The 10,570-nt window shown below is 36.6% G+C and overlaps 1 non-coding gene across 1 annotated transcript; it reads right to left on the bottom strand.

Moving 5' to 3' along the window:
- Nucleotides 1–60: 60 nt before the first annotated feature.
- Nucleotides 61–10,532, bottom strand: LOC108269956 (uncharacterized). Its single transcript, XR_008397052.1, has 9 exons — nt 9,784–10,532; nt 9,256–9,320; nt 4,960–5,057; nt 4,305–4,355; nt 2,877–3,098; nt 2,392–2,556; nt 1,783–1,959; nt 1,535–1,647; nt 61–1,308 (listed from the first exon to the last, which is right to left on the bottom strand). It is a non-coding gene; the product is annotated as an uncharacterized LOC108269956 (transcript).
- Between the last annotated feature and the right edge of the window lie 38 nt (nt 10,533–10,570).

Genomic DNA, 10,570 nt, shown 5'->3' with positions numbered 1-10,570 from the left:
TTCTCTTTTTTTGTAATCGCCATTTTGATCACGTGGAGTTTGCACAATGTGCGGTGTTACAGTACCATTTTTACACTTTTTATTCGTGTTTTAATTTAACTTACATTAAAACGTTTAAAGGAGGTTTTCTTTTTTCTCTTTTTTTCACCAGTCACTGCAAATGGTGGGTACAGTTTCCACAACAGGGAGTCCTTCAGTTTATTTGTTTAGGGATTTTGACAATCGACATTTTCACAAAGCAGATTTATAGAAATGTGGATGTATATTTAGATACCTGATGAGTGAGCCAGTGGTGGCAGTGGCAAAGGAAAAACTCCCTGAGATGGTGGGCGATATATGACAAAAAATATATCACAATACTTGAAGACATTTCTACAATATTCATTACAGTATATATGCAAGTGCCAGCAAAACGTTAGTTGCATTAAAAAAAAAAAGAAAAAACTTTTTTTTTTTACCCACGTGTACAAAAATAAATATTTTAATTATATTTTAAACTTTAAAAATACTTGAAACAAACACAAAAAACAAATTTTTATAATAATACATTTTAAAAGTTTCAATACAAAATTCTAAAAACTTTAAAAACTAAAAATTGTACATCATATCAGCTGCTTCTAATTATTTGCCATTGTTATTGCCATTTAAAGAAAAGTCTTTGCTCAGAAGTGTTGTGAACAATCATTTTGAGTTTCTTTTTTGTTTACATCTGATCATGCGAGACTACACTCTTCCTGTATGTTTCCTGAAATGGTATCTTAATCTCCATTTGGATTGCACAGGTAGACTTTCCTCTTTTGTTCTTGCCATTGATGCAGCAGTTTTTCTATTAGAATAAACTTTGCCTATTTATGTATTTTAGAACTTTGTCATGACCCTTCGGCTGAACACCAGTAAATCAATATACAACACTATACATTGTTCAATAGTTCTAAATATATTAAAAAAGGATTCAGTATGTGCATACTGTGAATAAGAATCCCGGGATGAGCTCAGTCTTCATGAATACAGCAGTAGTTCTTAAGTGCAAGTCTACAGTATTCATATGAGATTATCTATTGAAGCAACAGTGAGACTTGGCATAAATTGTTGTTGGGAAGTGCAAATCTTTAAGCTATCCATGTGTGTCCATCCACAGCAGCAGAAATGGAGTTATAAATGCAGAAAGCTCCAAGTAGAAGATCATCAAGATGATAAAAATGAATAAAAGCAAACAGCAGCCAGTCAGGCACACTGATCTTCATTTATTCTCAGTCAATATAATTGGTTGTTGTTTTATGTGCCGATTCAATGCCAACTATGCAGTGTCTGTCGAATAAAAAACACATTTAAATAAAAAATTAAAACAGAGCATTGTAGAGAATCATGTTTCCTTATTTTATTTAGTTTATTTAATGCTTCTTTCATATTAATATAATTACATATGCCTTTATTGTTAGAGAACACAGTGGTGATCTAGTACAGTAAATGTGATATAGACCACAGGATTATATACTAGCTTAGTTCATTTTAATTTGCTTTGACCTGAACTAACCTGAACCTGGTCTTAAAAGTCTTCTGTGAACCACTTGTGTTTGCTCATCTGCTGGAGGCTTGGCCATTTGGTAGGGTCCTGTTCCAAGCACCACTCTATCAGATGGCGGCAGGCTGTGTGGGCAGTGACGTGATCGGAGGCAGAAATTTCGTCACTACTTTTTAACTTCTATTTGCAACTTCAATATTATTTCTCTCCAATTTTCACCTTTTGTAATATCTTAATATGATGCTTCTGCATTTTCTCACCTTCAGACAGGCTAGGCTTCAAATTCAGGGTCCCAGCAACAATTTCCTCTTCAGTCATGAAGGGCATTTCTCCGAAGACTAGACTAAAGAGGAGTATACCGAGACTCCAGACAGTAGCAGGGTAGGCATAATATTCTTGTTGCAGAATCCATTCTGGAGGCCAGAAATCTGGAGTTCCTGAATGAAAGAGCAAGAACACCATCAGCAACATCACCCATCCATCCATTTTCTGTACTGCTTATCCTACACAGAGTTGTGGGGGAGCCTGGAGCCTAGTCAAGGGAGCTCGGGGCACAAAGCCGAGCACACTCTGGATGGTGTGCTAACCTATCGCATGGTCCAATCGCACACCCATTCACACACTACAGACAATTTGGAACTTTTAGTCAGCCTACAATGTATATCTTTGGACTGGGGGAGGAAACCGGAGTAGCTGGAGTAAGCCCCTGAAGCACAGGGAGAACATGCAAATTCTGTGCACACAGGGCAGAAGCAGGATTCAAACCCCTAACCACTAAGCCACCGTACCACCTCGCAGCAACATCACAAATGAGATATTCCAACCATTCAATTATATGCCATATCCGTTACTCCTTGATGTGCAATTACCTGCATATTCTGCGTAGGGTATGTCCTGCCACAAATCGCCACAGCCAAAGTCAATGAGTTTGATGTCCATAGTGTCGGTGTTGAAAAGAAGGTTTTCCGCCTTGATATCACGATGGAAAACGTAGCGATTATGGCAGTAGCAGTGAGTGCATCAGTAACTATGTACTATAAGAAGAACAACCAGTTACACCAAACTGCAACCTTACAGCCACATCACATAGTCACAGCCAAACCATACATGAGTAGATGTTCACTCACAACAAATCACTCACACACATATCTAACAATATCGAAATACACACAAACCAATTTATGCTGGTGTGGATTGTTATTGTTAATATTACTAATATTTTACCATTATTATCTGCATTTTATGTGTCAGTTTGTATTGCCCATCTTTATGGAGTCTTGTTACTTTGTGAAGCATCTGATAACATTAGCAAACTCTCTATAACAAATTCTCAGGTCCTCCAAAGAGGGGTCACCTGCAGCATGATGATTTTGTCCAGTAGTTCATCTAGTACGCCTTTTTGACTCATGCACAGATGATATACGTCCATGCAAGGGACGGGTCTCTCCAGCACCAACAGGAGGCAGTTGGGCATACTGAACCAATCCAGAAGCTGCAGAACGTTGTGTTTGTGGGGTGGCTTTGATATAATTTGCATTAAAGCCACCTTTAGATGCAGCTTGCAGGACTCGCCAGGCTTACATTAAAAGAAACATAGTTAGCATGGGTTTGTAGTAGAGTGACCACCTGTCCCACATTTCACAGGATGGTCCTGAGAATGGAAGCTTGGTCCCGCATAAACAAAATGAGTATTTCATAGTTCACATGGGTAAATGAGTATAAATTATGTTCTGGTAAAAACATTTTAAATCTGGGTCTTTTATAGTTTGATTACATTTAAAATTGTCTTCGTGGGGCGGATTCAAGCTAGTGCTTGGTCAGAAGTGTTGAAGCAGAAAGGAAAAGCCAAATATACATCTAAAATAAATTACTTAGCTGTTTAGCTACTCTTCAACTCAATCTCAGTTCTTTACTAATATGTGTAATACAGCATACCGTACTGTATACTAGTCATGTGAAGTTCAGTAAGATGTGTATATCGTGATGTAACTAAGCTAGTTTAGAGTGTCTATTACCTTTAGCTTACATTATATCACTTGATCAATTTATAACTAATATATTGTTGCTTATATGTTGTGATTCCTGCTATATGAATTAAATAACTCTAGTCAGTTACTTTGAATTATTATTGATTATTAGGCTATTATTATAGTTTCAATAAAATTTTAAAGTATCAGTAGAAGTAAAACACTTGGTGTAGACAGACAGATGTTGGTTTATGATCATTGCTGTCCCACTGTAAATTTACATTAGCCAGCATCTCACTGCTTTGACCATGTTAATTGCAGTTAGACTCAATCACACACAGTGCATGTATATTAGCATTTACAGTACTGTGCAAAAGTCTTAGGCACCCTATTTTTTAAAGTACCAACTTTGGTATAGATTTTTATTTTACGACTTCTACATTATCAAGTCAGTACAAAAACATTTTAGAATTCCAAACAATGCAAATTTTTGTAAGAATCAGTCGAACATAAAAGCGAGTTAATTTTTTCAGGGTAGAAATGCATCTCTCCATAGACTTGCTTTTGTTTATGAGAAATCCTCACCCTGCTATTGTTGTAGGGGGGTCGACTTATGAAAGTAGTTAGAGACACCAGCTAATTCAGCATCTACGATTCTTATATCTGTGCTGAAACAGCTACAAATTGAATTGTTTTTGTTTACAGTAGCAGGTGCAAGTAAATGGAGACGTCCTGGAAACATAGTTTTGATCTATAAAGCAACTGTAAACTGGATTTTGATGCTACTATCACAAAAGTAAAACAAGGTTACTTACAATGGTGATGTACACATCTGAGGCATCCTTGGTGATGTATTTAATTGCAACCTGAAAACAATTAGTATACTTATTAACAACAGCCCCTGTATTAGCAGTCGACAAATGTAGTTTCCTTTGTAGAGTGGTGGAACTACAGTGAAGGAAGCATTAATTGGAGCAATAGCTCTGCTTAATGTGTTATCTAATTACAACAGTTGGTATAACTGACATATTTCTTTTTATATTCTACTATTTTTAGGTCCAGATTTGGTTAGCCCTTTATGTTATGACAGTTGGCAATGTAATGTAGCTAACTACATAATCAACTTGATTTATGCATAACTGAATAATAATAAATGCTGTAAATTTTCACAGGATTTGCAAAATTGCATTTACAAAGATGTAACCTGTACCAGCATTTCCTTCTTTCTATGAGAATGATTATCCTTAATGATTATCATATAGGCGCTATTCTTCCGGTTTCACCTATTTCAAACTGTCACTTCAATTCCATGTTCCTGGTGTGTTATAAATGATTGGTAAATAACAACATGTAGCCCAAAATGTCAGTAGCCCATTACTGAAATAATAGAGTATTTAAATATTCTTCATGAAAATACAATGAGGATTTTGAATCATGTGAAGTACACCTATAAAAGACGGGGCAATTTACCTGTTGTCCATCTTTATTGCATGTTCTTTCATAAACCGTGCCAAAGCCTCCACTCCACAACAGGTTACCCACGGTGTACAAGGCAAGAAATCTCTGTGCTGAAGAAAAACAAAAAGCGTAAAATGAGCCTCATGTTCAAGGCCAGTAATACATGAATGTTCTATTGCATGTGTTTATTTTATTTATTTATTTATTTTTTTTGAACAAGTCATACAACAGTACAATAATTATAATTATGTCATGATGGCCTTATTACACCATTCTGTCCTTGAATATAGGCAAGCTAGTTGTTTCTTATAGGACAACTTTGGAGAAATCAGTTGTCATATTTACCACACATATACAGTGCGCACTACAGAATTTGATCATGATAAGCTAAAGTAAGTTGAGAATGGCACTTCCTATTTTTGTGCAATCAATCCAAATCTTACTAAAAAACACCTGTTTAGCTGCCTAAACTCATCTCAGTAAACCTTCAGCACTATTTCTATTCAGAGAAGTGTGTTCATCTGTCAGTCAGTTTAAAAGGGCCTTTTGCAGTGAATGTTTTTCAGCACTTTAATTCGGACTGACCCAACAAGTGACTAGTCTCGCATCTAGCCCTCATCACATCAGAATGGAGCACATCCTTAACTTCCCAGTGTTTCCATCTTCTTTTTTTGTTTGCAAACAACAACCATTTACTTTTTTTTGCCACTAACTGGGCTTCTTTAGTGAGCATTTAAGCATCATCTAGTCACATGACCAAAATATGATCAAAATAAGCCACCTAATGCCAAGTACTTTGAGAGTGTTGTGCTCTTAGCCAATATGTCAGAAATGCCAGCTTTACTGATTTTGGTAGATTCAAATGTTGCATTTTGAAATATTGATGTAAATAATGGATTATAACATCCTCTGGTTCAGTAAGGAATTTCAGACAAGAAGGGTGGAAAGTGGGCATCTCTTGGACTTGAAAGTTGGCTATCATATCGAGGGTGGGAACACATGAGGAACTTACTTCTATTTGTGCTAAGAGTGTCATTTAATTTCCTGTAACGTGACTGTGAAAGAATATTTCGTAAACAGAAAAAAGATATAACTGGGTTAAAAGGCAGTTTCCTGCTGAACAAGCAAAACACATTTTAATACAGTTCAGTACTTTCCTTTCTGAGTACTAATAGTAAAGTCACCTCACATATAGCCATTCAGTTGAAGAACCACAGTTCAATACAAAACCTTCCATCCCAATTTCTTTCATTCAGGACTGGTTCCTATAAACTGAAGACACTTGAGTTTGTTTTTGGATGACAGTAGAGGCTTTTTTCTTGAAAGCTTTCCAAAGAACTTGTGGTGATATAATTGACTTCGAATTACAGTTTTGGAGAACATGGAAACTCCGCACACACGGCCCTGGCAGGAATCGAACCCCAGACCCTGGAGGCGAACGTGCTAACCACTAAGCCACCACGTGCCCCTGAGGTGACTGGAAGTGTACTCAGCTGTATTGAAACGTGTGTTTAGTTTGTTCAGCAGAAAATTGCCTTTTGACCCAGTATTATCCTTTCTGTTCCCTACATGAACCAACATTACAACAGCTATGTTGTCTCACAGTTAACTGCCAGCAAGTGTAATGTCACTCAGCACAAATAGAAGTAAGTTATGAATGAAAAGCCTCATATGTTCCTCATATGTTGTGAATTATCATTATTATTATTATTATTATTATTAATGAACATTATTGCACATCATTGGTTTAATGTAATATCTAATAGTGATAAGCCATCCTCTCATGAAATGGCTCTGTTTAAATAATCTCTTTTAATAAAATACTGTATAAAATAATACAAGCAAATCGATATATCAACCAGAGAACAATGGCAGTAGTGCGACTATACAAGACTTTTTAATTGAGTTCTAGAGAAGCAACATGCACAGTGTAGAGGTGTAAAAGAACCAGTGTAAGTGCATATATATATAATATAATTTTTTTTTTAACATGGTGGAGGGGGAGGCAAGTTAGGGTTAAGTGTTCATGGAAGAGGTGGGTCTTTAGCTATTTTTCAAAATAGGGGCAGCTTTTGCTGTTGTGTAAATTGCGAGATGGGGCCTCCATGGATTGGATTTGTTGTCTAGCACATTGCACAGATGCTTGATTGGATTGAGATCTGGGGAATTTGGGGACCAAGTCAACACCTTAAACTCTTTGTCATGTTCCTCAAACCACTCCTGAACAATTTTTGCAGTGTGGCAGGACGCATTATCTTGCTGAAAGAGGCCACTAGGGAATGCCGTTGCCGTGAAGGGGTGTACTTGGCCTGCAACAACGTTTAGGTAGGTGATAGCTGTCAAATTAACATCCACATGAATACCAAACAAAGGGTGACATCTTTTTTTGTGTGTAAATATGTTGCAGAAATAAAACTAGGTTGAATTATGACTTGCCATGACTATAATAACTACAGATGAAATATAATTTAAAATTTTATAAGTAACTGTTGTTTGCCTACCAAACAAATGTTATTGACATACCAGAGGAACAAAATATTGCTTTTCCATAGCTTAGGAGACAGATAGCTCTCATGTTAGTATGAACAGTGTCTCTGATGTTTTTCTCCTAAAATCCCTTGGGAGATATTAATTAAGCTGTAATCTCTTTCAAGACTCAAGTATAGGAACATTTTATTGCTCAGAGGTTGCTCTCCCTAAGCTCAGGATATGAGCTTAAGTTATGATATAAGTTGTGATTCCTTAGTAGACACAAATAAGTCATGAGATAGTTCTGAGAGAAAAGGAGTCCATCCATCCATTTTCTATGGATTCCGCTTATCCTACACAGGTTTACAGGAAGCCTGGAGCTTCTCCCAGGGAACTTGGGGAACAAGGCAGGGGACACCCTGACAATAATTTAGAGATGCCAATCAACCTACAATACGTGTCTTTGAAGAAATGTAGGAAAGGCCTGAATCAAACCCCAGAGGTGTGAGACAAATGTGCTAACCACTAAGCCACCATGCCCTCTGAGGAAAAAAAAAAACTGATTTATTGTCTTGCTGTAATCTCTTGATTTTGTGAATTAATTTTCAAGCATAAGAATAGATGTTCTGCAGGACACTGTAAAAAGTGCCACATGTTTCACCATTGTAAGCGTGCTGGAGATTGCAGTAGAATATTTTAGCAATTTGAGCAAACTAGTGTTTTTAAATTTGTCTTCACTGCCAGGCATTGTATATGCAGCATATTTTCCAAACACACTAGACACTGATTAATTAAGTATATGCAGTTTAGAATAATATCAAGAATTACTTGTTTAACACATGTAATACTAGTGTACCTGTACTTCATGGTTGTTGCATAACCTTTTTTTATTTGTTTAACATGTAAATGTTTCTCTTGTAAACCCCATTTTGTCTGCATTTTAATATATCATGTTATAGTCATGTTTTCCTTTGTTAAATCATTGTGTAACAAAACACTGTCTATGCTAAACAATTTCATATGACAATGTATTTAATGTATTTGATTGAAATGGTGTTAATGAATGAGACTGAAAATACTTAAAAGTAAAAAATTTTTTTTTATATATATTACATTTATTCATTTAGCATAGTGGTTAGCACATTCGCCTCACATCTCCAGGGTTAGGGGTTCGATTCCCACCGTGGCCCTGTGTGTGCGGAGTTTGCATGTTCTCCCTGTGCTGCAGGGGTTTCCTCTGGGTACTCCAGTCCTCCCTCAGTTCAAAGACATAGGTAGGTTGATTGGCATGTCCAAAGTGTCCGTAGTGTATGAATGGGGGTGTGAGTGTGTATGTGAGTGTGCCCTGCGATGGATTGACACCCTGTCCAGGGTGTACCCCGCCTTGTGCCCGATGCTCCTGGGATAGGCTCCAGGTTTCCCATTTTCACCCTGAAAAGGATAAAGCGGTATAGAAGATGGATGGATCATTAGGAAATAGGGTTACAGTTAAGCATAAATGTTTTCAGGAGACAAATGTGAGAGCAAACGGTTCAAAATTTATGGCCATCTTTCTAAAAATGCTCACTATAGCGCCACCATTTGGCTGATCGGGCTAACACCTCTGGCCATCTGGCCTTCATGCTTGAACCCCTAATAACTGCAATAACTGAAGTATTTCTTTCCTCATTAAGTGATTGTATCTTACAAAATTCCACACACTGTCTTATAAAGACAGAATACGTTAGCTTTGATTTCCCATTTCGTTTTCTTTCGACATTTCATCTTGAAGTTAAATGTAATTTTCTTTCTTTTTTTTGTTTTATATTTCATCAGAAGAACACTGTGGCCAGTGCTTACCCAACTGGGTGCAGATGGACAACACATGTTTTTACTTTGCTGCATCTTCAACAACTCCAGAGAGGCTGGAATGCAGGCAGGGAAGAATGCAAGAAAAAAGCTGACTTAGTGGTCATAGACTCAAAGGAAAAACAGGTCAGATATAAACAGTCATCCTCATATTACAATTTTTCAAATTCTGTTTCTGAAATTGATTAAAATAGATTTTTTTTTTCTATTTTATCTGTAATCTTGAGTAGCATATCAGGGAAAAACAATTATTCGTTTTAATTATTTGGGCAACAGTTCACTTCAATATACAGAAAATCATTTAAAAATACATTAAAAAATATATGCAAGTTTTTGTGACTACAGCATTTTTAACATGAATAACTGCTCTTTCGTTTTGAACTGTAGTTCTCTCACTAGTGTTTTTTGTTTATACATTGTACAAGATATTTAGTAACACATACAATATAGCAAATCTAGCAAATACAGTGCTTCTCAAAACACAATAAAGTGAAGGGTCACAGGAGTCACAATATTAACCTTTAATATCTGCTCTTCTGCATAGGAGTTCATCGTAGCCAGCTTAAAAGCATTTCCGTCCAACCCACAATTCAGTTATTCGAATGGCTTTTGGATAGGCTTGACGGATGACCATACAGAAGGGCTCTGGAAATGGCTGAATGAGACCACACTGACAAAAGGGTATCCAATTTAAAATTTACTATTGCAGTAAAGGATACAAATGAGATCATTAATGGATAGTAATATCCCTTCTTACACCTGATACAGTATGTAGAAGGTGAAAAAGTGCATGTTTTTATAGGTACTGGATGGACGGGGAGCCAAATGATATGTTTTCTACAGAGGACTGCGTAGCTGTCCATAATCCAATAATCCAATGAAGGCCTGGAATGATGCTCCATGTTCATACTCACTACACTGGATCTGTGAGAAGGAAATAGGTCAAACACTCTAGAATCCTCAATTAATCATGATGGTCTTGTTTTTGCCCATTAGTGGAAGTAATAATTCATTAATCATTAAAGATGATAAAATATTTTGATTTGTTTTAAGTAAGCACTTCCTGTATACTCACACACTCACTCTCTCTCTCTCTCTCTCTCTCTCTCTCTCTCTCTCTCTCTCTCTCTCTCTCTCTCTCACACACACACACACACACACACACACACACACACACACACACACACACACACACACAATGATTTCTGTTACACTTGAGTACTCTAGGACTTGATGTTTTTAGCTACACTGTATACTCAAAAAAAATTCTTGCATGCTTCATTATTCATTATAATATTTGAATATT

The sequence above is a fragment of the Ictalurus punctatus genome, chromosome 9 (assembly GCF_001660625.3).
Source record: "Ictalurus punctatus breed USDA103 chromosome 9, Coco_2.0, whole genome shotgun sequence".
Classification (NCBI taxonomy): domain Eukaryota; kingdom Metazoa; phylum Chordata; class Actinopteri; order Siluriformes; family Ictaluridae; genus Ictalurus; species Ictalurus punctatus.
This window is presented reverse-complemented; position numbering and strand designations above follow the sequence as displayed.